This window comes from Schistocerca serialis, chromosome 10, assembly GCF_023864345.2.
Source record: "Schistocerca serialis cubense isolate TAMUIC-IGC-003099 chromosome 10, iqSchSeri2.2, whole genome shotgun sequence".
Lineage (NCBI taxonomy): Eukaryota > Metazoa > Arthropoda > Insecta > Orthoptera > Acrididae > Schistocerca > Schistocerca serialis.
Genome location: NC_064647.1, coordinates 82,246,108 through 82,273,621, shown reverse-complemented (window position 1 = coordinate 82,273,621; position 27,514 = coordinate 82,246,108). Strand labels below are relative to the sequence as shown.

The following is a 27,514-nucleotide window of genomic DNA, read 5'->3' as shown; positions in this document are numbered from 1 at the left end:
TTTAATTGGGGTTTAACGACCCCTATGGGTAAGTCAGTGGGCTATAAGCAGTCGCCCATCCCTAATTTAGGGCCACTGACACCAGGGAAGGGAAGGAACCAGTTTCTTTAGGGAAAAAAATACAAGCCTCGCCGGGATTCGAACCCGGACCCATCTCGGACTAATGATCAGAAACCAGTCGCTTAGACCAATGTGCCACCGGGGCCGCTAATAAAAATTGTTGAACTTTCGATAGAAAATCCAAACAGAGCGTCTTTTATAAGACATTCGTTGTCTAGAACCAGTTTTAAAGGAATAGAAGACAAAGCACGAAACCTGAGGGCCGTCCACAGAAAATGAGGACGTCTGGCTACCTAAGTCAATAACTATTATAGGTGATTTGCACTGATGTGCAGTTGGTTGTTGTTGGTGTCAGGGAGAGATGGATGTCAGGGAGGACCGGTGGTAGTAAAATGAGGGGGCGTCATTTTTCAGTTCTCACCTAGGGCGGCAAAAAACCTAGAATCAGCCCTGCTCATTGAATAAATTTTTCGTTTCCGCAACACACACAGACATCCAGGCTCTCAATAAAAAATACATGACGCGCATTATGGTTGTGCTCATTTCCACTATTGTCAAGCAATGTTGGGTAGTCACTTTGTCGACCGATCTGTTGTCAAGGGACTCGTCGTTCCATCCGAAGGAAGGAAGGAAGATCGGATTTCATGTCCCATCGACATGGAGGTCATTAGAGACGAAACGCAAGCTCAGATTGTGTCAAGGTCGGGGAATGAAATCGACCGTGCGCTTTCAAACAAACCATCCCGATATCTGCCTGCAGCGATTTAGGGAAATCACGGAAAACCTAAATCTGGATGGTTGGATGCGGGTTCGAACCGTCGTCCTCCTTAATCCGAGTCCAGAGTGCTAACCATTGCGCCTCCTCGCTCGCTGGCCTTGTACCAGAATCCGCGGTCTGCGGACTTTTATTCTGGTCCCTTTCTTTGTTACGTATATGGGGATGAACGAATAGAGGTTCGGCTACCAATCGTTGTAGCGAATGTCTTCCTGGGTATTTCGCTACAGTTTTCTGGCGCTGTGACTTTTCTGTATACAACAGAATCACCGGCGACCAGTCTCACAGGTGAGGCGTGTGGCCGACATCTTCCAGTCGGCGCCATATCAGTGGGTAAACAGAGTCGGGTCGGTACACGGAGTACGTTCAACGTCTCAATCCCGACCTTGGCGTTGGTCCTCGGCCAAGCGATAACGAGGTGTGCTGCCCTGTTTCAGATAGGAATACCGCTAAGGCATGCAGCCACGGAGACCAGGACTAGTACTGAAGCTTCTATACATAGCCGCTGTAGCAATTACAAAGAAACTGGTATAGTAATGCGTATTAAAATATAGATATATGCAAATAGGCAGAATACGGCACCCCGATCGACAAGGCCTATACAGGGTGTTACAAAAAGGTACGGCCAAACTTTCAGGAAACATTCCTCACACACAAATAAAGAAAAGATGTTATGTGAACATATGTCCGGAAACGCTTGATTTCCATGTTAGTGCTCATTTTAGTTTCGTCATTACGTACTGTACTTCCTCGATTCACAATCAACATGTGTGGGCTGACGAGAATCCGCACGCAATTGTGCAATCACGTCATCAACACAGATTTTCTATGAACGTTTGGGCAGGCATTGTCGGTGATGTCTTGATTGGGCTCCATGTTCTTCCACCTACGCTCCATGGAGCACGTTATCATGATTTCATACGGGATGCTCTATCTGTGCTGCTAGAACATGTGCCTTTACAAGTACGACACAACATGTGGTTCATGCGCGATGGAGCTCCTGCACATTTCAGTCGAAGTGTTCGTACGCTTCTCAACAACAGATTCGGTGACCGATGGATTGGTAGAGGCGGACCAATTCCATGGCCTCCACGCCCTCCTGACCTCAATCCTCTTCACTTTCATTTATGGGGGCATTTGAAAGCTCTTGTCTACGCAACCCCGGAACCAAATGTAGAGACTCTTCGTGCTCGTATTGTGGACGGCTGTGATACGCCATTCTCCAGGGCTGCATCAGAGCATCAGGGATTCCATGCGACGGAGGGTGGATGCATGTATCCTCGCTAATGGAGGACATTTTGAACATTTCCTGTAACAAAGTGTTTGAAGTCACGCTGGTACGCTCTGTTTCTGTGTGTTTCCATTCCATGATTAATGTGATTTAAAGAGAAGTAATCAAATGAGCTCTAACATGTCCACATGTCCACATAACATATTTCCCTTCTTTGTGTGTGAGGAATGTTTCCTGAAAGTTTGGCCGTACCTTTTTGTAACACCCTGTATGTAAGCAGAATTCGGCGCTGCGATCGACAACACCCATATAAGACAATAAGTGTCTGCCGCAGTTCTTCGATCGGTTACTGCTGCTACAGTGGAAGGTTATCAAGGTTCAAGTGGCTTCGAATGTGGTGTTATAATCGGCGCACGAGCGATGGGACATAGCACCTCCCAGGTAACGATGAAGTGGGGATTTTCCCGTACGACCATTTCACAAGTGTATGAATATCAGGAATATAGCGAAACACCAAATCTCCGACATCGCTGCGGCCGGAGAAAGATCCTGCAAGAACGGGACCAATGACGACTGAAGAGAATCGTTCAACGTGACAAAAATGCAGCCCTTCCGAAAATTGCTGCAGATTTCAATGATGGGCCATCAGCAAGCGTCACCAAGCGAACCATTCAACGGCACATTATTGATATGGGCTTTCGGAGCCGAAGGCCCACTCGAGTACCCTTGATGACTGCGCGACACAAGGCCGTACTCCTCGCCTGGGCCCCTCAACACCGACATAGGACTGTTGATGACTGGAAACATGCTGCCGTGTCGTACGAGTCTCGTTTCAAATTGTATCGAGCGCATAGACGTGTACGGGTATCGAGACAACCTCATGAATCCATAGATCCTGCATGTCACTGGGGGACTGCTCAAGCTGGAGGAGGCTCTGTAATGGTGTGGGCCGTGTGCAGTTGAAGCGATATGGGACTCGTGATACATCTGGATACGACTCTGACAGGTGACACGCACGTAAGCATCCTGTCTGATCACCTGCATCCATTCATGTCCATTGTGAATTCCGACGGACTTGCACAGTTCCAGCAGGACAATGCGACACCGCACATGCCCAGAATTGCTACACTCTTCTTAGTTTAAACACTTTCCCTGACCACCAAGCTCTCCAGACGTGAAAATTATTGAGCGTATCTGGGATGCCTTGCAACGTGCTGTTCAGAAGTGCTCTCCACCCCCTCGTACTCTTACGGGTTTGTAGACAGCCCTGCAGGATTCACGGTGTCAATTCCCTCCAGCACTACTTCAGACATTTTTTGAGTCCATACCATTTCGTGTTGCGGCACCAATGCGTGCTCACGGGGACCCTACACGATGTTAGGCAGGTGTACCAGTTTCTTTGGCTCTTCAGTGTGTAAGGGTACTTCGTCTCATTACAATTAACTGCTGTTTAACGTTATCCTCTTGTGGTACACTTCCCACCGAAATGATGTGCCACGATCAACAAACGTTTAATGCCCACTCTCACTTTCCCTATCACAACTAGAGGCAAACTGCTTATCTCTTGTCTTGTAAACTTGTCTCGTAGCCGTCGTCCCCAACTGGTTTCTTTTCTGCTGTCGGCAGTCTCTGATATGCACGCAACAAATAGTGAATAACGAAGTGGGAAATGAGAAAGAATTCAGTGGATTTACAAAAGGAAATTGCGAGATATTGGGATGGCACTTCATTTTTATTTCTGTTTGCACAACCATAAAATCAAGAAAATTGTTCTGGGAGACATACTACCAGTTTTTACGGCAAAAATTCTAGATTCTAATTATTTCTACATCACCGCAAAAAATTGCAACAAAATGGTCCACACGATTTTAGAATTCACGCAGAATTAACATACGTTCGCACAAGTACGTCATCCGTGGCAGTTTTAATAGACTTTTCCGTCTCTACACTACGACATATTTTACACACGGATTCACGCACTGCCTTCTTCGATACCGATCACATACTAATTGTCAGCCGTCTTACCAGTTTGGCCCCTTACTTCCCAGAGCGATGACTATCAATATTAACTGAAATCTCTATTTAGTTTTTAAGTGTGGACTGAAAGTTACTCAAGTTATCAGTAACAAGATATCATTGTAAATAGTCAGAATCACGGCTGGATGTGTAATTAACATTTAAACAGTAAATACTGTATAAATGATGAAAGTTGCGCTCCTTCGCGCCATGCCTCGCAGGTGAGTCCCTGCTGTCTCTGCGGTTTCCAGCACGATAAGGCTCTTAACCATCTCACCGTTCTCACGCTCTGAGACCACCTGTCGTGTGACATGACGTGTATGCTTCTCGCTACCTCACAGAGACGTGAATCTTCCTATGACGATAATGAGGTCCCATACTCCGAGGAGTGTAGGCTGGTATTACACTATCAAATTTCTTTGCCAAATATCTTTGTCCAATATCTTTGTCAAAGATATTTGATGGTGTAATAGGGAACTTTGTCAAATGTCGTCCAATATTTGATCAAATCTAGCGCCTCGCCGTGGATTTGATCAAAGAGGTCGCTTGTCTTCTGTTCACTCAATGTGACATGTTACCACATGGAGCGCTAGCATCGCTGCATTCTGTCGTCTGTAGTGTTTTTATAAACATTCCCGGTAAATACAATTGGTGTGTGCCGACAACTACAAAATTAATAGAGATGTATGAAGCTGATGCGCGTTTACAACGTGAGGCATGCTGAATACAAAAATAGATTACGAAGATTGGAGACCTGACCTAACCTGACCTAACCTAACCTAACCTAACCCTCTCCTATAGCAAGGTATCGGAGTGTTACAGTGAGCCTGTCTTCTGCAAATGTAGCAGTTCTTAAGTGAATATTGTGCTTTGTGATATGAGGATACACTTCACTGAGCACATACAGGAATGTATTCTCATCCATTCCTAAGTAATTGATATACGACTTAACGTCCTCCACTATAAGCTCACGTAACAAGTTTTGTTGAATGCTTTTATCGTGTCGTTGTAAAACCCACGGCATCACCCAGGTATGTTTCCTTCCCCCCCCCCCTCCCCGCTTCTCTTCTGCATGCGCACACAGTGCAATTGTGGTACATGCATCTGCTGCGGTTAATGACAAGTTGTTGCTGTCCGCCATCTTGAACTTTTACGAAAAATATGATGACAGTGTAATACCCCTTCTAGCGCTACGTCAAAGATCTTTGTCAAATATATTTGACGGAATATTTGATCACATCTTTGACAAAGAAATTTGATAGTGTAATACCGGCCGTACTGGACGTTGCGGGAAACCCGCACCGCCGACGAGGCAAGCTCCTAGCGGAGGTGGTTTGTCATTGCCTTCCTCCAATCGTAATGTGGATGAACGATGATGATGATGAAGACGACGCAACAACACCCAGTCATCTCAAGGCAGAGAAAATCTCTGACCCCGCCGGGAATCGAAACTGGGAAACGAGAACGCTACCGCAAGACCACGAGCTCCTGACGAGTCTTCCTATACTGAAGATAACGTAAGAATAAAAACGTAGTGAAATGTAGGCGGAGATGTGACATAAACGCCACACCACCTAAACGAAAAATATCCGCATTCTAAACGGTGCGTCTTGAGACGGGTGGTGCATTTGTCGAGGGATGAGCAGGTGGGTGAGGAGGGGGGGGGGGGGGGGTAGTAGTGCGGTAATACGACTTATTATTCGCGGGTTTCGCCGTAATTCCCTACAGGGGACGCACTAGTAACCCTCACTGGGTTTCTAGGACAGTTGTGTGTGAGCGTTTTCCTGCATTACCAACCTGACTACGCCTTTGCGATTCCGGATGAGTCCTGCCAACAGCTTCCTTCTTTTAGTCGTGCCACGTGTTTCTACGACGCTGTGCTAGCAAAGTCTTAGTGGAGCTGTTTTCCTATTATCATGACGAGACTGTTTATCAAGTGTCACGTGTCTGTCTGTATCGCGGGGATATTTTTTATTTATTTGATCTTTACGTACGCACATTAGCTATTTCAAAGTGAACTGAGCCGTTTTCCCTGTGCCTCAGATAGCCGGCCGGTTTGGCCGTGCGGTTCTAGGCGCTACAGTCTGGAACCGAGCGACCGCTACGGTCGCAGGTTCGAATCCTGCCTTGGGCATGGATGTGTGTGATGTCCTTAGGTTAGTTAGGTTTAATTAGTTCTAAGTTCTAGGCGACTGATGACCTCAGAAGTTAAGTCGCATAGTGCTCAGAGCCGTTTGAACTATTTTTTTGAACCTATGACTGAGATAATTTTGTTGCTGTTGCTGTTGTGGCATTCAGTCTGGCCACCAGTTCAATACCACTGCTTTAATACGCACTGGTCTAAACAGTGCAAATCCTTTGCGTAACTGCTGCATATCTAAAACCACTTGAACCTGCTTACTGTATTCAACATTTGTTCTCCATCTAAAACTACTACACCCTACACACCCCTCCATCATCGTATGCACTATTTCTTGATACCTCAGTATATGTCCTGTCGACAAATCCCTTCCTTTTGCCAAGTTGTATTTTAAAACTACTACACCCTACACACCCCTCCATCATCGGATGCACTATTTCTTGACACCTCAGTATATGTCCTGTCGGCAAATCCCTTCCTTTTGCCAAGTTGTATTTTAAAACTACTACACCCTACACACCCCTCCATCATCGGATGCACTATTTCTTTACACCTCAGTATATGTCCTGCGGCAACTCCCTTCCTTTTGCCAAGTTGTATTTTAAAACTGTTTTCTCTGCTGTTAATCGACCTATCCATGTACGTTTCGACACTCGTCTGTAGCACCATACATCAAAAACTTTTATTCCCTAATTGCCTATACTGTTTATCGTCAAATGTCACTTCCATATGTGGCTGCACTCCAGAAAAACAACTGCAAGGAAGACTTCTCGAACTTAAATTTATATTCAGTGCTTACGTATTACTCTTCCATAGAAGTACTTTTCTTGTTATTGCCAATCTGATTTATATCCTGTCTGCCCTGTCCATTATAATACATCGACTGATTTTAGTGACCTCTACAACTCATAACACCTCTTTTGCTTTAGTTGACATTTATCTGATAATGCTTTTTGAAGACATTACTCAAGTCGTCAAACTAATCTTCTAAGTCCTTTACTGACTTCGAAATAACTACAATATTTTCGTCAAATGTTACTGAGGTTCAGTTCATTTTCCACGTATCTGCTTAGTTTCCTTTGCTGCTTGCTCAAAGTACTTACTTTCCGTGTCCGGAAATAGACTTCAGACTTCCAAAAATCAGCAGCCAATATGGCCTTGTCATTTGCCTCCCATAAGTCATTCATTGTGCAGGGCTGGTCTAAATATGCAGGCGTTGAGGATCGTGGACAGAACCACACAGACAGAGATTGTTCTCATTTTCTTTTAGAAAACCCCATTGCTGCAGGTTTGTCTTGCATTTTGGCACTTCTTCCCTCATACGGTTTAGGGTTTTCCAGACTGTATGGCAGGTCTCCACCAGGCGCCAGTTCTTCTTTTACATCTTTATGGGGATTTCTCAGGTCGATTTCCCACTTTTTCGGACGATTCTCTGCAGTCGATCCTTCCAGGGCTCGAGTACGTGACAGGAAACTCTTCCTCGAACAAAGCTGTCGGTCAGCAGGCTGGTGTCCATATAAAGGGTGACGCATGCCCTTTTCTTGCTTGGTTTTTTCGGCTTCGGCAGCGATGTCACGTCGTATTTTGGGCTGTGCGATCCCCATGGTTAAGTACATCTTGTGCACTGGGGTTTGCCTCATGCATCCGGTAACAATCCGTGCCATTTCATTCACCGCGACATCAACTTTTCTCGCGTGTGTTGATGCAGACCATACTGGAGCGGCGTATTCCGCGGCTGACACACTGAGCGCAAGGGCCGAAGTTCTCACGACTTTTGGGTTTGCACCCAGGATCCGCTGGTTAGTTTCCTGATGATGTTTCTAGTTGAGACTTTTTCCCTTGCGGCATTACAATGATGTTTATAGGTCAGTGTGCGTTCCAACGTGACACTAAGATATTTGGGCGTTTTACAATTCTCGAGACGTTCACCTCTCCATGTTACATTTAATTTGCGATTTGCCTCTCTGTTCTTTAAATGGAACGTTCAAAGTACTGATTTAATAAAATGGAGGATAAACTGTGAGAACTGCAGTACGCCGGCCGGTGTGGCCGTGCGGCTCTAGGCGCTTCAGTCTGGAACCGCGTGACCGCTACGGTCGCAGGTTCGAATCCTGCCTCGGGCATGGATGTGTGTGATGTTCTTAGGTTAGTTAGGTTTAAGTAGTTCTAAGTTCTAGGGGACTGATGACCACAGATGTTAAATCCCATAGTGCTCAGAGCCATTTGAACCATTTGAAGAACTGCAGTACGATTTGTGTGGAAATTATAGACAACGTTCTGCTCACTGTATTTTATGTGTGACACACTCAAGATTTATTTGTACGACCATAATGTAGTTGTGTAGCACCTTTCCTGCCATTAAGTAGTGTTGTCATTTCTTTACGCAACGTTCCACTTATCAAAACTCTCTTTGTTGTGATGTTAGAGAACCCCCCAGTTGGATTCTTCTTGTTATTTCGTTTTTCCTTTTTCAAGAAAAGTTGTATTATCTAGTCCATAACTAGGCCATTTTAAGTGTGTCCCGTTTCATGGTATGGTACTACTAAAATATAACTTTTCAGCTCTTAATTATAGTTTTGACATAGTAATTAAGTCAGAGATATCTAATGACTTAAATCAGCCCACGGAGTGGGTAGTGTCTTAGAAAGAGGTTATAAGATGAGCACTGTCAACAATAAAACAAGGGTAATGGAATAGAGTCGAAATGAATCAGACAATGCTGTGGGAAATATAGGAAATTAGACACTAAACTTAGGAGAAGATTGTTGTAATTCTGGAACAAAATTACTTCTAATGACAGACCAAGAGAGTCCGTAAATTGTAGACTGGTAATAGCAAGCAGCGTTTTACTGAAGGACATAAGTTTGTTAGCATCGAATACTGATTTAAGTGTTAGGTTTTCTGAAGGTGTTCGCCCGGAGTGTAACTTAGTATTAAAGCGTTACATGCACGATGAACAGTTCAGACATTTATTGCTATTCATGTATTTGCCATCTTGTATGAGGATTGCCATGTAGCGTCTGTCGCAAACGGAGCTAACTACTACGTGAAGAAGGTATAAAATAATTTAGTACTACAGTCTCTCTTGTTACATGAATTGCCGCTTAACATATTACGGATCTTCTTCAAGATGTGCATTACAAATTATTTGTATGAAGTTAACATGGATCTGCATGCCATTTACAACTGCACTGCTTACCAGTAGACTCAGATCCGTATGTCCAGAGTAGCTACAGCTAAGTGCTCGTGTTAGCTGCATCTTCCATCACTAATTCCCTGAAGCGCAAGAAATCCTAATCTTTATTATCTAACGATACCATGTAACTAATTTGTAACACTCTAATCCATAATATAGAAATGGAAGTACGTATGTGTGTATGTTAGACATCCCCTCCTAAATCACTGCACGGATTTCAATCAAACTAGGTACCTTACTGCGAGACAACAATGGCAGTAGGGGTAAGAACCACCTAATGGTCGTAAACGTTTTAATTTATTACTTGTGCAATACGTTTCGCAGGCAATAACCACATATATGCACCAACAAATACACCTAGAAAATTATATCTTGGTACTACACGTAGATATGACGACATAAACACCGGGATGCATAGAAAACTGCCGCATTGTGGATGAGTTTAACTTTATTAGTTCTTTGCTCCTAGTTCTATTCGCAACATATTTCGCAGACAGTATTTATGTACGCCGCTGAATGTACCTACGAAATTCTATCATTCTGTGCCACATAGCTGAGGAGATATGACGTCATAAATAGTGAGGTGCGTGAAAAAGTACCGCATCACGCATGACGTTTAAATTTATTACTTCTTTACTACTAAAGCTGTTCGCAACGTATTTCGCAAATAGTATCCACATATGCCGCTGAATATACCTCTACAGATATATCATTTACGAAACATAATTCAAGAGAGGTGGCGCCATAAACACTGAGTTAAATAAACATCATAGAAAATTTGCATGTTGTGTGCTACGTTTCTTAATTTGGATTGTGTACTTGTACATTTGTGCATTATGCATATGGTTTCATAATTTCAAAGATTTTGTTACGAATACATGAAAATGAAATTGCTTCATTACACTGCAAACAATTTTTTGTTTTCGTTTCTAATAGAAAATTTACAAAATGAACAGCCGGGCAATGACGGGTTTGTCAGCTAGTAATCATCATAAAATTGTTCCCAAAATATAATCGTCCATTTTTTTTAATCCAATTGATAAATGCAGTAATGCTACGTTAAATTAATTTTGTATCCGGATGGTCAAGGCAGAAAAAGATTCTAATCAACTATTACCTATCTGAGTATCACACAATGATATCAGCACAAGAAAGGTGTAAATCTAGAGCAAAACTACACACCTTTCTCCATATCTCTTACGAGCTGCTTCTCCAGTTTAATACTAGCGAAAATTATTCAACCTGTCTTCCTCAGCTGCGTGTAATATTACGGTATATTGATAATTTTTACTTATGGACCGTCTGACAGCAACTGAATAAAACACAATTTTAGTGCCATACGCGTTTCGCCTTAATTTTCTGCAAGGCATCATCAGTGGCAGGTTGCGTGCACAATTTCTTACATATTACTCTCCCGTTGCATTGTTGGTGTTGTTCTTCTTTCTATGAACGCCAATTTGCGGTTTTTTTCCCCACATTTCACAGCACTATGAACTGAACGCTTATTTTAATGCAATGTTTTGGTTTCTATTGCATTGAAACAAGCGTTCAGTTCATAGTGCCGTGGAATGTGGGGAAAAAGACCTCAAATTGGCATACATAAGATCAACACCAAAAATACAACGGGAGAGTAATATGTAAGAAATTGTCCACGCAACCTGCCACTGATGATGCCTTGCACAAAATAAAGGCGAAACGTGTACGGCACTAAAATTGTGTTTTATTTAGTTGCTGTCACACGGTCCATAAGTAAAAATTATCAATATACCGTAATACTACCGAAAATTATCTTTAAAGCGACTTCAACAAGTTCCAGTACAAACTACTGTTACATCAGATAGTTTCTTCGAGAAAGCACGGTGTGTCAGATGAGTCTCTGTTTACCCACATGCTTGACATGCCCCAGCTGATTTCTGTCGTGTCGCTTTCAGTCCATGTCAGTCCATCCTGTGTAACTCCCTCCATAACTATGCAACTTACAACCATGCCAGCGTGCTTACTGTACTACAGTCCAGGTCTCCCACTACAGTTTTTGCCATACAATTCCGTCGCTTGCCAAACTGGTGACTCCTTGATTCCTCATGATGAATCCTATCAACAGATTCCTTCTTTTAGTAAGGTTGTGCCATAAATTTCTTTTCTCCCCAGTCCGGTTCTGTACGTCGTCATTAATTACTGGTTCTACGCATCTAATCTTCAGCATTCTTCTGTCGCAGTATATTTCAGAAACTTCTCTTGCCCTTTTCTCTGGACTCTTTATTGTCCACGTTTCACTTCTGTGAAAGGCTATACTGTTGTGGATTGGCAAGACAGCCAACCCACTATGAGGAAGCCGAAAGGCACGCGTTTAAGCTCACGCAGGCTGGCGTGAGGTCTGGAACAGGACACGGAAATGAGACTAGTAAAAAACGTACGTAGCTTCTGGAATCTTAACTTTAATCCATAATTGGTGAACATCGCTCTTGACGGTACATGTTTTACAGCATCAAATGGCTCTGAGCACTATGGGACTCAACATCTTAGGTCATAAGTCCTTTACAGCATCAATAGTAACTGGTAATGGCGCCTTACTAGGTCGTAGCAAATGACGTAGCTGAAGGCTAAGCTAACTATCGTCTCGGCAAATGAGAGCGTATTTAGTCAGTGAACCATCGCTAGCAGAGTCGGCTGTACAACTGGGGCGAGTGCTAGGAAGTCTCTCTAGACCTGCCGTGTGGCGGCGCTCGGTCTGCAATCACTGATAGTGGCGACACGCGGGTCCGACGTATACTAACGGACCGCGGCCGATTTAAAGGCTACCACCTAGCAAGTGTCGTGTCTGGCGGTGACACCACATATACATTCGACAAATACCGTTAGAAAAGACTTCCTAACGCTTAAATAATAGGTTGCTGCAAAAGTTCACAGCGTTTTTTCTTTTCGCATGTTGGAATTCTGGCGCTATGGGTTTATTTATCGATATTTTTATTTGTAGTTCACTGTTGCTATTTGAGTCTACTCATTTGCAGATAATGGGTGGATCTGTGAAAGCTACAAGTGGAGAAATCGGATCATTTCCGACATGTTCACCAGAGGTGCGACAGCAGCGAAGGCAGCCAGAAACATTTACGCCCTGTATGGGGATAATGTCATTGGACAGAGCATCGCAGGAAAATGGTTTTCTCGTTTTGAGGATGATCGTTTTGATATTAGTGACTCTCCACGTTCAGCAAGACCTTCGGGGTTTGACGAATATCGTTTAAACGGACTGTTGCACAATGATGCACGTCAGTTACTCGGCGACTGGCAAATGTGATGAGTTGTCATCATTTCGCTTTCCTGCGACATTTGCATGCAGTGGGGATGGTTCAAAAGTCGGGTGAATGGGTACCACATGCTCTAAGCCAGTATCACAGAAGCCAGCGGGAGGCCATGCGTGCTTCTCTGCATGCTCGTCCCTAATTGGCTCGTGAACAATACAGACCATTCCTGCCCTGTATCGTTATCGGTGACGAGAAATGGTGTCTTTATGCTAACATAACGAAAACAAAGGAGTGGTTGAGGCCATACAAGGCAGCGACTCTCCGTATAAAGATCTGCTCGCATCCACAAAAGATAACGTTATGCATCTGGTAGAACAGCGAGAGTTTGGTATAGGCCCTACTACGATATAGAGGGTCTATACAAGGGCAATGTACTTGAGGACAATATTATGGAAATGGAAGATGATGTAGATGAAGATGAAATGGGAGATGCGATACTGTGTGAAGAGTTTGACAGAGCACTGAAAGACCCGAGTCGAAACAAGGCCCCGGGAGTAGACAACTTTCCATTAGAACTACTGACGGCCTTGGGAGAGCCAGTCTTGACAAAACTCTACCATCTGGTGAGCAAGATGTATGAGACAGGTGAAATACTCTCAGACTTCAAGAAGAATATAATAATTCCAATCCCAAAGAAAGCAGGTGTTCACAGATGTGAAAATTACCGTACTATCAGTTTAATAAGTCACAGCTGCAAAATACTAACGCGAATTCTTTACAGACGAATGGAAAAACTGGTAGGAACCGACCTCGGGGAAGATCAGTTTGGATTCCGTAGAAATGATGGAACACGTGATGCAATACTGACCCTACGACTTATCTTAGTAGAAAGATTGAGGAAAGGCAAACCTACGTTTCTAGCATTTGTAGACTTGGAACAAGCTTTTGACAATGTTGACTGGAATACTCTCTTTCAAATTCTAAAGGTGGTAGGGGTAAAATACAGGGAGCGTAAGGCTATTTACAGTTTGTACAGAAACCAGATAGCAGTTCTAAGAGTCGAGGGGCACGAAAGGGAAGCATTGATTGGGAAGGGAGTGAGACAGGGTTGTAGCCTCTCCTCGATGTTATTTATCCTGTACATTGAGCAAGCAGTAAAGGAAACAAAAGAAAAATTCGGAGTAGGTATTAAAATCCATGGAGAAGAAATAAAAACTTTGAGGTTCGCCGATGACATTGTAATTCTGTTAGAGACAGCAAAGGACTTGGAAGAGAACGGAATGGACAGAGTCTTAAAAGGAGGATATAAGATGAGCATTAACAAAAGCAAAACGAGGATAATGGAATGTAGTCGAATTAAGTCGGGTGATGCTGAAGGAATTAGATTAGGAAATGAGACACTTAAAGTAGTAAAGGAGTTTTGCTATTTGGGGAGCAAAATAACTGATGATAGTCGAAACAAAGAGGATATAAAATGTAGACTGGCAATGGCAAGGAGAGCGTTTCTGAAGAAGAGAAATTTGTTAACATCGAGTATAGATTTAAATGTCAGGAAGTCGTTCTGAAAGTATTTGTATGGAGTGTAGCCATGTATGGAAGTGAAACATGGACGATAAATAGTTTGGACAAGAAGAGAATAGAAGCTTTCGAAATGTAGTGCTACAGAAGAATGCTGAAGATTAGATGGGTAGATCACATAACTAATGAGGAGGTATTGAATAGAATTGGTGAGACGAGGAGTTTGTGGCACAACTCGACAAGAAGAAGGGATCGGTTTCTAGGACATATTCTGAGGCATCAGGGGATCACAAATTTTGCATTTGAGGGCAGCGTGGAGGGTAAAAATCATAGAGGGAGACCAAGAGATGAATACACTAAGCTGATTCAGAAGGATGTAGGTTGCAATAAGTATTGGGAGATGAAGAAGCTTGCACAGGATAGAGTAGCATGGAGAGCTGCATTAAACCAGTCTCAGGACTGAAGACCACGACAGCAACAACGAATTACTTCCCCGAGGTGTAACCGTCGCTGCTGACATTTATTGTCAACATTGAAAAGTCTTGCAGGCGCAGTCCGAGAACGACGACCAGGAAAACTGCATGAAGTGACGCTATTCCACGGTAACTACCGCCCGCATTTTTAGACAGACAAAAAACGCTATACAGGAGCAAGGTTGGGAAGTTCTTCCACAGCCACCATGTTCACCTGATCTCGAGGCCTCAGATTTTCACCTTTTCAGCTCTCTGTCGAACAACCTACAAGGAACTTCCTGTCCCGATGAAAATGAGCTACGAACATGGCCCGGCGAGCTCTTCGTCTCAAAACCACGTGATTTATTCAATTGCGGACTCGAAAAGTTACAGACCAGCGTCGGCAGACCGTTGTAAATAGTGAAGAAGAATATATTTGTAAATTGTGAAGGATAATATATTATTGATGACTGAGTCTCTGCTATGTGTATCTGTTATTTTTATTAAACTAAAACGCTACGAACATACGCACCAACCCAATATATACAATGGATGAGTAACAGAGTTCTCTTCTTCAGAAAGGCTTTTCTTGCTATTTCCGGTTTGTATTTTATATCCTGCATACTTCTGCTATCGTCAATTATTTTGGTGCCAAAATAACAAAACTCATCTCTTATCTTTAGATTATCATTTCCTAATATACATCGCCTGATTTATTCCAGCTACGTTCCATTACCGTTGTTACATTTTTGTTGGTGTTTATAACATCTGTTGAAGAACATCCATTCTGCTGTTCCACGTCCTCTGCAGTCCGTCAGAATTACAATGATATCCTGCGTAATACGGCAAAAGACTAGAAAATGCTTTTCAAATGAATGTATAGGCTCCTACAGAGACGCCATCTGTAATATTAAATGGCTAATACGGGGCCCAGTCATTTTGAAGATACTCATCTAACAGCTTCCAGCTGGCAACAAAATTTGAATATTTCGTACAGCTATTGACCGAATTTAATAATTTAAAATAGTGTCAGAACATACTTATTAAATCTTACGTTAAAGGTTTAAAGTCAGAAACTAGAGACATCATAAATCATGGTGCGCAGATTACTCATAATATATTCGTCTAATATTTGGGAATGAGAGAACTTAGCAACTGCCAACATACTTTATACATAATTTCAAACCTTTACAAAACTTTTTCTCGGTGACACCCCGACAGAATGATGAAAGGAAAAAAGTTCATCGCTTAAAATTTTTGCTCTTCACGCAGTGAAACTGAATCATCAGGGGTGACGTTTAACTTATTACGTTCTCACTACTAGCTTCATTTGCAACACACTTTGCAGACTGTATCCACACATGTAGCTCAATATAGCTGCAAAATTATGTCACGTACACTGACAAAAGTCATGCGATACCTCCTAATATCGTGTCGGACCTCCATTTGCCCGGTGTAGTGCTGCAACGACTCATCAAGTCGTTGGAAGTCCCCTACACATATATTGAGCCACGCTACCTCTATAGCCGTTCATAAATGTGGAAGTGTTGGCGGGGCAGCGCGATGTGCACTAATTGACCTCTCGATTGTGTCCAGAAGGTTCTTCAAACCAGTCGTGAACAATTTTGGGCCGCTGACATGAGATCTGTGTTTGGGAAAATGAAGTCGATAAATGGCGGTAAATGGCCTCCAAGTAGCCGAGCATAACCATTTCCAGCGAATGATCGGTTCTGTTGGAGCAGAGGACCCAGTCCATTCCACGTAAACACGGCCCACACCATTATCGAGCCACCACTAGCTTCTGCGGCGTCTTGTTGAAAACTTGGGTCCATGGCTTCGTGATGTCTGCGCCACTTAGGATGGAGTCCTACTATCAGCTCTTACCAAATGAAATCGGAATTCCTCTGACCAGGACACGGTTTTCCAGACGTCTAGCATCCAACAGATATGACCACGAGCTGCAGGCGACGTCGTTCTGTTACGAATAACACACGCGTTGATCTTCTGCTACCATGCCCCACTAACGCCTAATTTCGCCGCACTGTCCTAAGGGATACGTTCGTCGTACGTCCCACATTGATTTCTGCGGTTATTTCATGCAGTGTAGCTTGTCTGTTGATAGAAGTCTACTGGGGCACACTTGTACGTGGCACCAGAATGTCTTGTGACTATGGCCTCCCGTCGGGTAGACAGTTCGCCGGGTGCGTCTTTCGATCTGACGCCACTTCGGTGACTTGCGCGTCGATGGGGACGAAATGATGATGATTAGGACAGCACAACACCCAGTCTCTGAGCGGAGAAAATCTCCGACCCAGCCTGGAATCGAACCCGGGCCCTAAGGATTGACATTCTGTCGAGGAAAATGGAAAAACTTGTAGAAGCCGACCTCGAGGAAGATCAGTTTGGATTCCGCAGAAATGATGGAACACGTGAGGCAATACTGACCCTACGACGTATCTTAGATGAAAGATTGAGGAAAGACAAACCTACGTTTCTAGCATTTGTAGACTTGGAGAAAGCTTTTGACAATGTTGACTGGAATACTCTCTTTCAAATTCTAAAGGTGGTAAGTGTAAAATACAGGGAGTGAAAGGCTATTTACAGTTTGTACGGAAACCAGATGGCAGTTCTAAGAGTCGAGGGGCACGAAAGGGAAGCATTGGTTGGGAAGGGAGTGAGACAGGGTTATAGCCTCTCTTCGATGTTATTCAACCTGTATATTGAGCAAAGGAAACAAAAGAAAAATTCGGAGTAGGTATTAAAATCCATGGAGAAGAAATAAAAAGTTTGAGGTTCGCCGATGCCATTGTAATTCTGTCAGAGACAGCAAAGAACTTGGAAGAGCAGTTGAACGGAATGGACAGTGTCTTGAAAGGAGGATATAAGATGAGCATCAACAAAAGCAAAACGAGGATAATGGAATGTAGTCGAATTAAGTGGCCTGATGCTGAAGGAATTAGATTAGGAAATAAGATACTTAAAGTAGTAAAGGAGTTTTGCTTTTTGGGGAGCAAAATAACTGATGATGGTCGAAGTAGAGAGGATATAAAATGTACACTGGCAATGGCAAGGAAAGCGTTTCTGAAGAAGAGAAATTTGTTAACATCGAGTATAGATTTAAGTGTCAGGAGGTAGTTGCTGAAAGTATTTGTATGGAGTGTAGCCATGTATGGAAGTGAAACATGGACGATAAATAGTTTGGACAAGAAGAGAATAGAAGCTTTCGAAATGAAAGAAAGAAAAAAGTGGTCATATTTTTTTAAATCTCATTTTGGTCTATATTGTTCGTTGTATATGTTCGAGGCGGACGTCGCATGACATCCGTTCAAGTTGTTCCTTCAGCCGTTCACTCAATTTTTTTTTTTTTTTTTTTTTTTTTTTTTTTGTTACAGAGGGTAGCTAAACCTCCGACCGAATAGGCTGAGCTACCGTACCGGCGACCACTCAGCTACCGGGGGCGGACGCCACCAGAATAAGATAAGGATATTAATAAATTAAAATAGTACTAGCATACTATAAACGATGAATGTCTCTGACAGGCTCGATAATGCGGAACGCTGACTGTGCACGACTGCAGAGCCAAAGTTACTGCCTCTGGTCTAAGACAGTAGCATTGCAGTAAGAGAGCGCTTGGCGCACAGTTGTAGGTAGCTGTCTGTGAGAGAAAGAGGATGGAGTAGGAGTTTTGGCGGTGTGCTGTGTGAAGCCACCAAGTGTTAGATTAATTTAGGTATGTCAATATTGTTGAACTTGGAAGCAGAAGTCTTCATACAAGCAAGGTAGAGATGTTAAATAATTATGATTTCTGTTTTTGCCAGCGCGTTAGTATAGATGAGTTGGCTGATAATTTGTGATTGTTGAGTGACCCCAGAAAGTACGTAAACCGTTTTTTAAAAAGGCTAGTTAGGTATTTCACTTTCGTATTGTTTTTAATAATTTTAACAGAGCTGTATGTAATTTGATGATTTGCATTTATGTTGGATTAGTGAAGTTAGATAATACTTGCTGTTTAAATCTAATTGTTTGTGAATCCATTATTAGTAACGTAATTTCAATTGTCAGATGTTTTTGAAAAGCCAAAATTTACCTGCAGTATAATTTTGCTAAAAAAAAAACTCAGTGTTAGGAACTCACCACCATCAGGATCGCCTCCCTGTCCAGGTCACATATTTTTTTAAAGAAGTTGGGTTTTAGTAAATGTTTTCGTTTATCAGTCAAAAGAATTTCATGTGCATCTCAAAGTGTTAGGGCCAGCATTGCACACTGATGAGCCTGTAGCTAGCATTTACATTTTTTTTTTTTTTTATGAGGGACCAGAATATATCGCGTTCCACCGTTGCTGCTCTACAGGTAAGACAATTTAATTTATTTGTTAGGTCCACAGGGACCAAAGTTATCAGTTCTGAACAGCGCCAGATGATTCAGTGTCTAAGGGGTTGTATGTATTTTGCAGTGACTGTATTTCTTTATTGGGATTGGGAGTTGCAGTGTCCAATCAATTCGTGTAAAGTTTTGCCAACAATAACACAGAGTTAAGCACACCACTTGTGCTTACAACACGCAACACAATTCGAGTTCAGTACTTATTCCACTTATCAGACAATCAACGTAATCGTAAAGTTATTTTCTTTTATATATATATATATATATATATATATATATATATATATATATATATATATATATGTATTTCTCTCCACCTCTCTGCGGAAATAATAGTAGTTAGATATTTTTTGGCACAACACAATTTACTAACTTGTACAAAATTCCTTCCACAGTGCATCGGCATTCTTATGCTCCACCTTGTTTTCTTTCATTGAATTGAGTGTTGAAATTTTGTCTTTGGGTTTGTACTCTGTATTTAATACGACGCCGAGCAAAAGTGTCAAGTTTCCGGCGCGTAATCTGACAATTAGAGATACCGAAATAGACGATTTTGCTATTATTGACAACAGTGTTGAGAATGACATGACCACACTATAATCATCTTGTGGTGCAGTTCTTCTTGTTGTCTCCGTGCTTGCTAAGAAAATGGGATGAGAAGTTCCGCCTTATGCAAGACACCAAAAGAAAAAAGGTGTCTTGCATAAGGCGGAACTTCTCATCCCAGTAACCACACTGCTTCGCAACAGTTGCAAAGCACCACAGAAGACGTGAGTTCCGCTTCCCAGAGTAATGTACAGTTCCTTGACGGTATGATATCCCCTGATTTACCATCTGCTCAGACTGTCGATTCCGGCATAGCGGAATGCTTTAAGACATGAATGTAGTGAAACATATAAAAAGCTTACAGATGAAATACAGTCAGTTAATGAAAGAATAGATCAACAAGACACTCGGTCAGATGCACGTCTTAAAGTGCATGTTGGCGCTTGTATAGATTTCGTTACAGAAGTTGCCACGTCGCAACCCCACATTCTATTGAAAATTTTATCGACAACACCGAGCAATATTTTACTGAGGAATTAACCATGACCTCTATTAAGCACCATGAAATTGTCAGTTTTTCCTCCAACGCTACCGTCAGCAACAGCAGTTTGATAATCACCGGAAACATTAATGAACCAATTGTGCCTACCAAATCTGATGAAGCTTTCTCACGTAAGAAATTTCATTACATTTCATTGAAACCAACGACAATACCGTCTGGAGTGACTCACATTAACGCTCTGTTGAGCCACTCACGCAGTCTGTAACAGTTAATTGTGAAGTTAACAAGCCACATATTAAGCATGATAACACTGACAGTAAAGAAGTTTTCTGTCAGCCGATAAATGGCACACACAACGGCGCCTTTTGTTATGCAAACCTTCCCGTTCACACCACTGCTTTCCGCCTCATTGTGTGCAAACACTTCTGCTTCAGTCAACCTTTGTGCTGATGAATGCTATTTCCCACCGATCGATTTGCAAACCAGATCCATACAGCAAAATCAATTTTCAACAAGTAACTTTTATTTCCCTCAGATTAATGACGAGAACAATCAAACATCAGACGCCACTTTCAGTCTCAACACAGAACAGTTTGTTCCGTCCGTGACACATAACAGAAATATTAGATTGTCATTGCGTCACAACGCTAAGTTTTTTGAAGAACAAGACAATTTCTCTTATCCTGAGTCTTTGAATTGTGCAAGTAATACTGCGCAAAATCATACTACACATACCCGTCACAGCCCATTCTCAGAAGCAAATTTTTTCTAACAACACTTCTGTTGGGTCTACCATTGCTACGGATTCCTATGAAACCACGCAATATATCACCATTCCGTGTATCTCTTTCAAAGCAGCTACGTATAATCATGACATCCTACAGTCAAATGGTTCAAATGGCTCTGAGCACTATGGTACTTAACATCGGAGGTCATCAGTCCCCTAGAACTTAGAACTACTTAAACCTAACTAACCTAAGGACATCACACACATCCATGCCCGAGGCAGGATTCGAACCTGCGACCGTAGCGGTCGCGCGGTTCCAGACTGAAGCGCCTAGAACCGCTCGGCCACTCCGGCCAGCCATCCTACAGTCAGAACGCTATAAAAAGACAATGTCCATTACTACAGAAAATAAAACACAGCAAATTCGTGGAAGTCACATTCAAAATTTCAGCAAGGATGCAGATTTTATTTTGAGCAAACAATTTTACTATCGACGATAAGGCAGCTCAATCTGATGTCACAGCCCGTAGGAATGATGGTCACAACTGTTCGAATTTATTTCACAACCCAGTTCTAATACTAACGAACAGCACATTCGCTCTGGTTACGTTAGAGAACTACAACTGGCAGCAGCTTTCATAAAAAAAATTATCTTCTGGCACAGATGACCTTAAACTGTCAAGTAACATTTGTGATATTTCAGATAATATTTGTGAAACCGCTTAGAATAATACTTTCAGCACCAGTACAGAAGCCGGCCGAAGTGGCCGTGCGGTTAAAGGCGCTGCAGTCTGGAACCGCAAGACCGCTACGGTCGCAGGTTCGAATCCTGCCTCGGGCATGGATGTTTGTGATGTCTTTAGGTTAGTTAGGTTTAACTAGTTCTAAGTTCTAGGGGACTAATGACCTCAGCAGTTGAGTCCCATTGTGCTCAGAGCCATTTTTTGAACCAGTACAGAAAAGCCTATGCCACGGAAGTGGCGTTTTGGGAGACATATTCGGAAGACCAGTATATATGCAGAGATCATTTGGTGTGAAAGAATTTTATTATTTAAGATCAATCAGTTCTATCTAACGAGACAGCCCGTCTGGGTAATGCCAAAATCTGTACCAAATTATTTTCTCTACAGTCTACGCAAGAGGAAGAACATATTTTATATTCAATTCACCGTTTATTTAATACAAGCAAACACACAGATTCCGTTATGTCGACCGCACACAGTCATCCTACACAAACTGAAAACATCTCTGATAACCCTGAGACTCCTCCAATGTTACAAATTATTCAAGGTCAAGGTCAATCGGTAGTACAGCCTATTGAAAACATAGAGGCCACAAGCAGACAAACTATGATATCTGCAGCAGGTAAGCGCCATGCAGTCCTTGAAACCAGCAGCGGCCGCACATCGGCACGCCACAGCTTACTTCAAAGCAATGTAGAGCTACGCCGACCTAAACAAAACTCTTCTCAGCATATATCAAGCCCACCGATATCAAAGTTACTTCCTTTTTCTCGCAATGCCACTCTGATTTAACAGCAGTGCCTAGAACCTACGAGATTAATCGCCAAATCATCAACAGCAAATCAGTCCACAATAAAATCACCAGAGCTGAATACCGTCAGCACCAAACTGTCAAGCAGATGTATTTGAAAAATTTGATTTCCAATATTAAGCAAATCTACATTCATCTCAAAAATATTATGCCAAGCCAAACACAGAGCTGGATCAATTATATTGCACTACGTAAATACAACATATCAGATTTTGTTATCACTGAAGTTACTTTTTTCACCTTTTTGATTTCCTGGACTACGACGTTACACACGATTTTGACACTGATACACTAAATTTGTCTATTTTTTTTTACGTGTTTTGTAGCTCTGTAACACCTGAATGATACGTACTGAATTTCCATTTCCATCATATAGCAATAATGAGAAACTACTGAAATACCAATAAGGTAAGTTTTGGCGCCAAGGATACGACAGCGATTATGAACGAAATTATACGCACGCTTATTTCAGTAGAAGAATTTGAAAAGGAAATTTTACGGCATTTATTCTACGAAACTGCAACGGCCTTGCCGCAGTGGATGCACTTCCTCTGATCAGATAGAATATTTAATGTTGACGTAGGTAGAAATGGTCATGTTCCACTACCTAACCTTTGCTACCTTCTCATGCACTCAATTACCCGGTCTCCTACCCCTTTTCATGGTATTGGAGAAATTTACTACTGGTATTCATACTTAAGTGACTATATATGTCGTTTGGTTCTCAGAAGAATCTCTACTATGAAGAGCAGTGATGATGCTGGTCATCACATTACTGACATTATGTTAATCGACAACTATGGTTGTTGGTCATTTGTTGCCGAGTACCTCTTGTACCTCGGCACATGACTGAGGAAAATAATATGTTCAGATGTCTTGGCACACTGAATGCAATCCATATTGATTGTTGAACCTGCACAAAACAAAAAGAAATGGACTTTATGATGCAGTCACTTCAACATGCTCATAGGCTTCAGCCATGACTCTTCCTTTCCCTTGCCTAATCCTATGCCATTATCTTGATGCACAGGATTGTATATTCATTCTGCTTTACATGATTCATTTTTCAGCAACCTTGTTCACAAGACAATTTACTCATATTATAACCAGATTATGATTCATTCAAATTTGTTAAACCCCGCTGGAGAGTTGTGAAAGGAATCTACTGGGGCACACTTGTGTGTGGCACCAGAATAAGATAAGAATATTAATAAATTAAAATGGAACTAGTATGCTACAAACAATGAATGTCTCTGATAGGCTCAATAATGCGTATCGCTGACTGTGCCTGACCAAAGAGCCAAAGCTACTGCTTCTGGCCTGAGATAATATTGGAGTAAGAGTAGGTAGCTGCCTGTGAGGGAAAGACGATGGAGTAGGCAGTTTTTGTGGTGTGCTGTGTGAAGCCACCACGTGCTAGATTAATTTAGGTATGTCATTATTGTTTAACTTGGAACCAGAAGTCTTCATGCAAGCAAGGTAAAGATATTAAATAATTATGATTTCTGTTTTTGCCAGCACATTAGTATAGATGAGTTGGCTAATAATTTTAATTGTCGAGTAACTCCAGAATGTATGTAAACGTTTTGATAAAAGGGCTAGTTAGATATTTCACTTTTGTAATGTTTTTAATATTTTTTAACAGAGCTGTATGTAATTTGATGATTTGCGTTATGTTGGATTAGTGAAACTAAATAATACTTGCTGTTTAAATATCATTGTTTGTGAATCAATTGTGAGTAATGTAATTTAAACTGTCAGAGGTTTTTGAAAAGCCAAACTTAACTTGCAATAAAAGTTTGCTAAAAAAAACTCAGTTTTAGTCATTCACCACAATCAGTACCGCCTTCCTGTTTAGGTCATATATTTTTTAAAGAAGTTGGATTTTCTTAAATGTTGTCGTTTATCAGCCAAAAGAATTTCATGTGCATTTCAAAGTGCTACGGTCAGCATTGCACACTGCTCAGCCTGTGGCTATCATTTCTATATATAAGAGAGACCAGAAAACGTCGCATTCCACCGTTGCTGCTTTGCTCTAGAGGGAAGACAGTTTAATTTATTTGTTAGATGCACAGGTACCAAAGTTATCAGTTTTTAACAGGGCAAGATGATTCAGTGCCTAAGAGGCTGAATGTGTTTTGCATTGACTGTATTTCTTTATTGGTATTGGGAGTTGCATTGCCCGAAGTTTTGCTGACAACAACACAGAGTAAACACACCACTTGCACTTATAACACGCAACACGACAATTCGAGTTCAGTACTTATTCCACAGATCACACATTCAATCAACGTGATCGTAAAGTTATTGTCATTTTTTTACAGAACTTTACACTGTTAGCACGACAACTCTATGCAAACTCTGCTGCTCTCGGTCGTTAAGTGAAGGCTGTCGGCCACTGGATTGTCCATGGGGAGAGACAATGCGTTAAATGTGGTATTCTCGCCACACTCTTGACACCGTGGGTCTCGGAATATTGAATTCCACTACGAATCTCGAAATGGAATGTCCCATGCGCCTAGCTCCAACTAGCACTCAGGTTTCAAAATCTGTTAATTCCAGTCGTGTGGTGCGGTCATAATCACGTCGGAAACCTTTTCGCTTGAATCACCTGAGTACAGTTGACAGCTGTGACAATGCACTGCCCTTTTACACCATGTCTACGCGATACTACAGCCGTCTGTGTGTGTAAATAACGCTATCTCACTACTTTTATCACCTCAGTTTAATTCCGGAGATATGATGCTTTCTACGTGGGAGTTCGATTGTGTAAATAATCAGGATAGTGGCGATTACTGGTAGTTATTATCCATGAAAATTTTTTAGCAAATTACTGTAGTTTGTTTATTTGTGTTGTGAACATAGTTCCTCGTAGTCAGCGCGTACACAACTTTCCCACTAGAGCGTGCCCTGTAAAGCACAACAGCGCAGGCGCAGCGCTCGTCCGTCTCCGCACTACGAGATGGCGCTGCCTTAGAGACGGACCAAATTCTGCTTCCGCCGATCCGCATATTAATATGTAACGCAGCCTATGAGATCGCTGCTAACGTAGAACCTTTTCTCCTCGCAGATCACACTCGTGCAGTGATACATGAACGCGCGAGGTATTATAACAAGTGTACAGACCTTCGATTAGTCAGTCTGCATTAGTCTGCATTTGTCTGCATCAGTTTGTACCAGTCTATAGTCAAGTTTCAGTCTGCGCCTAATAAGATTATCATATTCCTGTACATAGCCATGAAGATAAATGAATAGACACTTTGTCAAGTATCAGAGATATGTGAAAATAAGATTAACGTACCAAGACCAAAAGAACCTCAGATTTTCAATTGTAAACAGCATCCAGAATCAAGTTACATAATGTCTATGCTTTTTATTATTTTAATAAATGTGCGTGAAAATTAATCAAGTTCTGTTTAAAGTTGGCCACCGTCAATCTGCTACTGTAAGCGTGCAAGTGGCATTTCTATCGTCTGACCTAACGGCAGAGGTTAAACATGCCACGATGAGACCACGAGACATATTTCTGACGCTCGCCTACTTCGTTAGAGCGACAAGTCAAATAATCTGATGGTGTGTGTACCGAAGGTCTTACAGTACGCACACCACAATTTGTCATTGTTCAATTTATTTACCGACTGTCGGACACACACTGCCCTAAAACCTGCTTCCAGGTAGCTGAGCTGCCAGTGTTTACTCTCCAGCAGTGTCAGCCGTCCGGACCGACAACAGCATTTCGCTCATCGAGCAGTCATCATTTACGAGCGATTGGACTCACAGTAATCGGCCGTAACTTTAGGGTGAGACTGACCTTTCGTTGAGAGGAACTCGTCCGAGAGCTGTTGGCGCCTGCTGGGTGAAGTGGTGCCGCCCCGCGCTGCCCTGTGGGAGGGACAGGTGTGTGTCAGCTCTGCGCGCTCGCCCACTGCCGACTCCGGACTGCCGACAGCTAGAGAGCCCCCACATCGCGTCGGATCAGCTGCCGCGCGTCAGAAGTGCAAGGTCCGGGCAGCCGCAACCACTGCGGTACTTCCTGTGTACCGACGCGGCGTGCGCTCACAGCTTCTGGTGCTCTAACCAGGGGAGACCGTGTGGGGTCCTGCGCACTCGTCTCATATAGGGTGCCTAAGGGGTACTGCGTTCTCGGAATGCTATACAACAACTGAAGCAAATCACATTAATAGTTTTTATTATAATTAAGAAGACCGAACTATCAGTTTAATAAGTCACAGCTGCAAAATACTAACGCGAATTCTTTACAGACGAATGGAAAAACTGGTAGAAGCCGACCACGGGGAAGATCAGTTTGGATTCCGAAGAAATGTTGCAACACTTGAGGCAGTACTGACCCTACGACTTATCTTACAAGGGAACCTCCCCATCGCACCCCCCTCAGATTTAGTTATAAGTTGGCACAGTGGATAGGCCTTGAAACACTGAACACAGATTAATCGAGACAACAGGAATAAGTTGTGTGGAACTATGAAAAAAATAAGCAAAATGTACAAACTGAGTAGTTCATGCGCAAGATACGCAACATCAAGGACAGTCTGAGCTCAGGAGCGCCGTGGTTCCGTGGTTAGCGTGAGCAGCTACGGAACCAGAGATCCTTGGTTCAAGTCTTCCTTCCAGGGCAAAGTTTAATTTTTTATACAGCCTATACAGGACAGAAGGATCAGGCATTGTACAATTTTAGTGTGGGAGTAGACGTGATTACCATTCCTCCAGGTTGTACACCTCTTGTGCAACCGTTAGATGTGTTTGGTTTTTTATACAGCCTATACAGGACAGAAGGATCAAGCATTGTACAATTTTAGTGTGGGAGTAGACGTGATTACCATTCCTCCAGGTTGTACACCTCTTGTGCAACCGTTAGATGTGTTTGGTTTTCGGCAAGTGAAATGCATTGTGAAAAGATTTTATGATTTTGCGAAGCTGCATAGAGCAATATTGTTTACGTGATGGTGTGTCAATTATCAAAGTTCAGGCACTCACACACAATAAACTTCGCTCTCCAAAACTCCAGGACGTGTTCAGATTTGCTTGGACATATGCAGGATTTGACGGTCTACACACGGAAAAATTTGAAAACGTTAAAAACATATGTTTTGACAGAGCACATGGAAAATTGTGCGACTGTGAAACTGTTGCATTTATTTGTTGCAGTTTATG

General features: G+C 42.4%; 1 protein-coding gene across 1 annotated transcript in view; it reads right to left on the bottom strand.

The window, feature by feature from the left end:
- LOC126424846 (uncharacterized) overlaps positions 1–26,275 on the bottom strand; it is a 289,952-nt gene extending 263,677 nt beyond the window's left edge. The window contains exon 1 of the mRNA XM_050087655.1: positions 26,154–26,275. The gene's annotated coding sequence lies outside the window, so the exon portion shown is untranslated. The remainder of the gene's footprint in view (positions 1–26,153) is intronic.
- Positions 26,276–27,514: the final 1,239 nt, after the last annotated feature.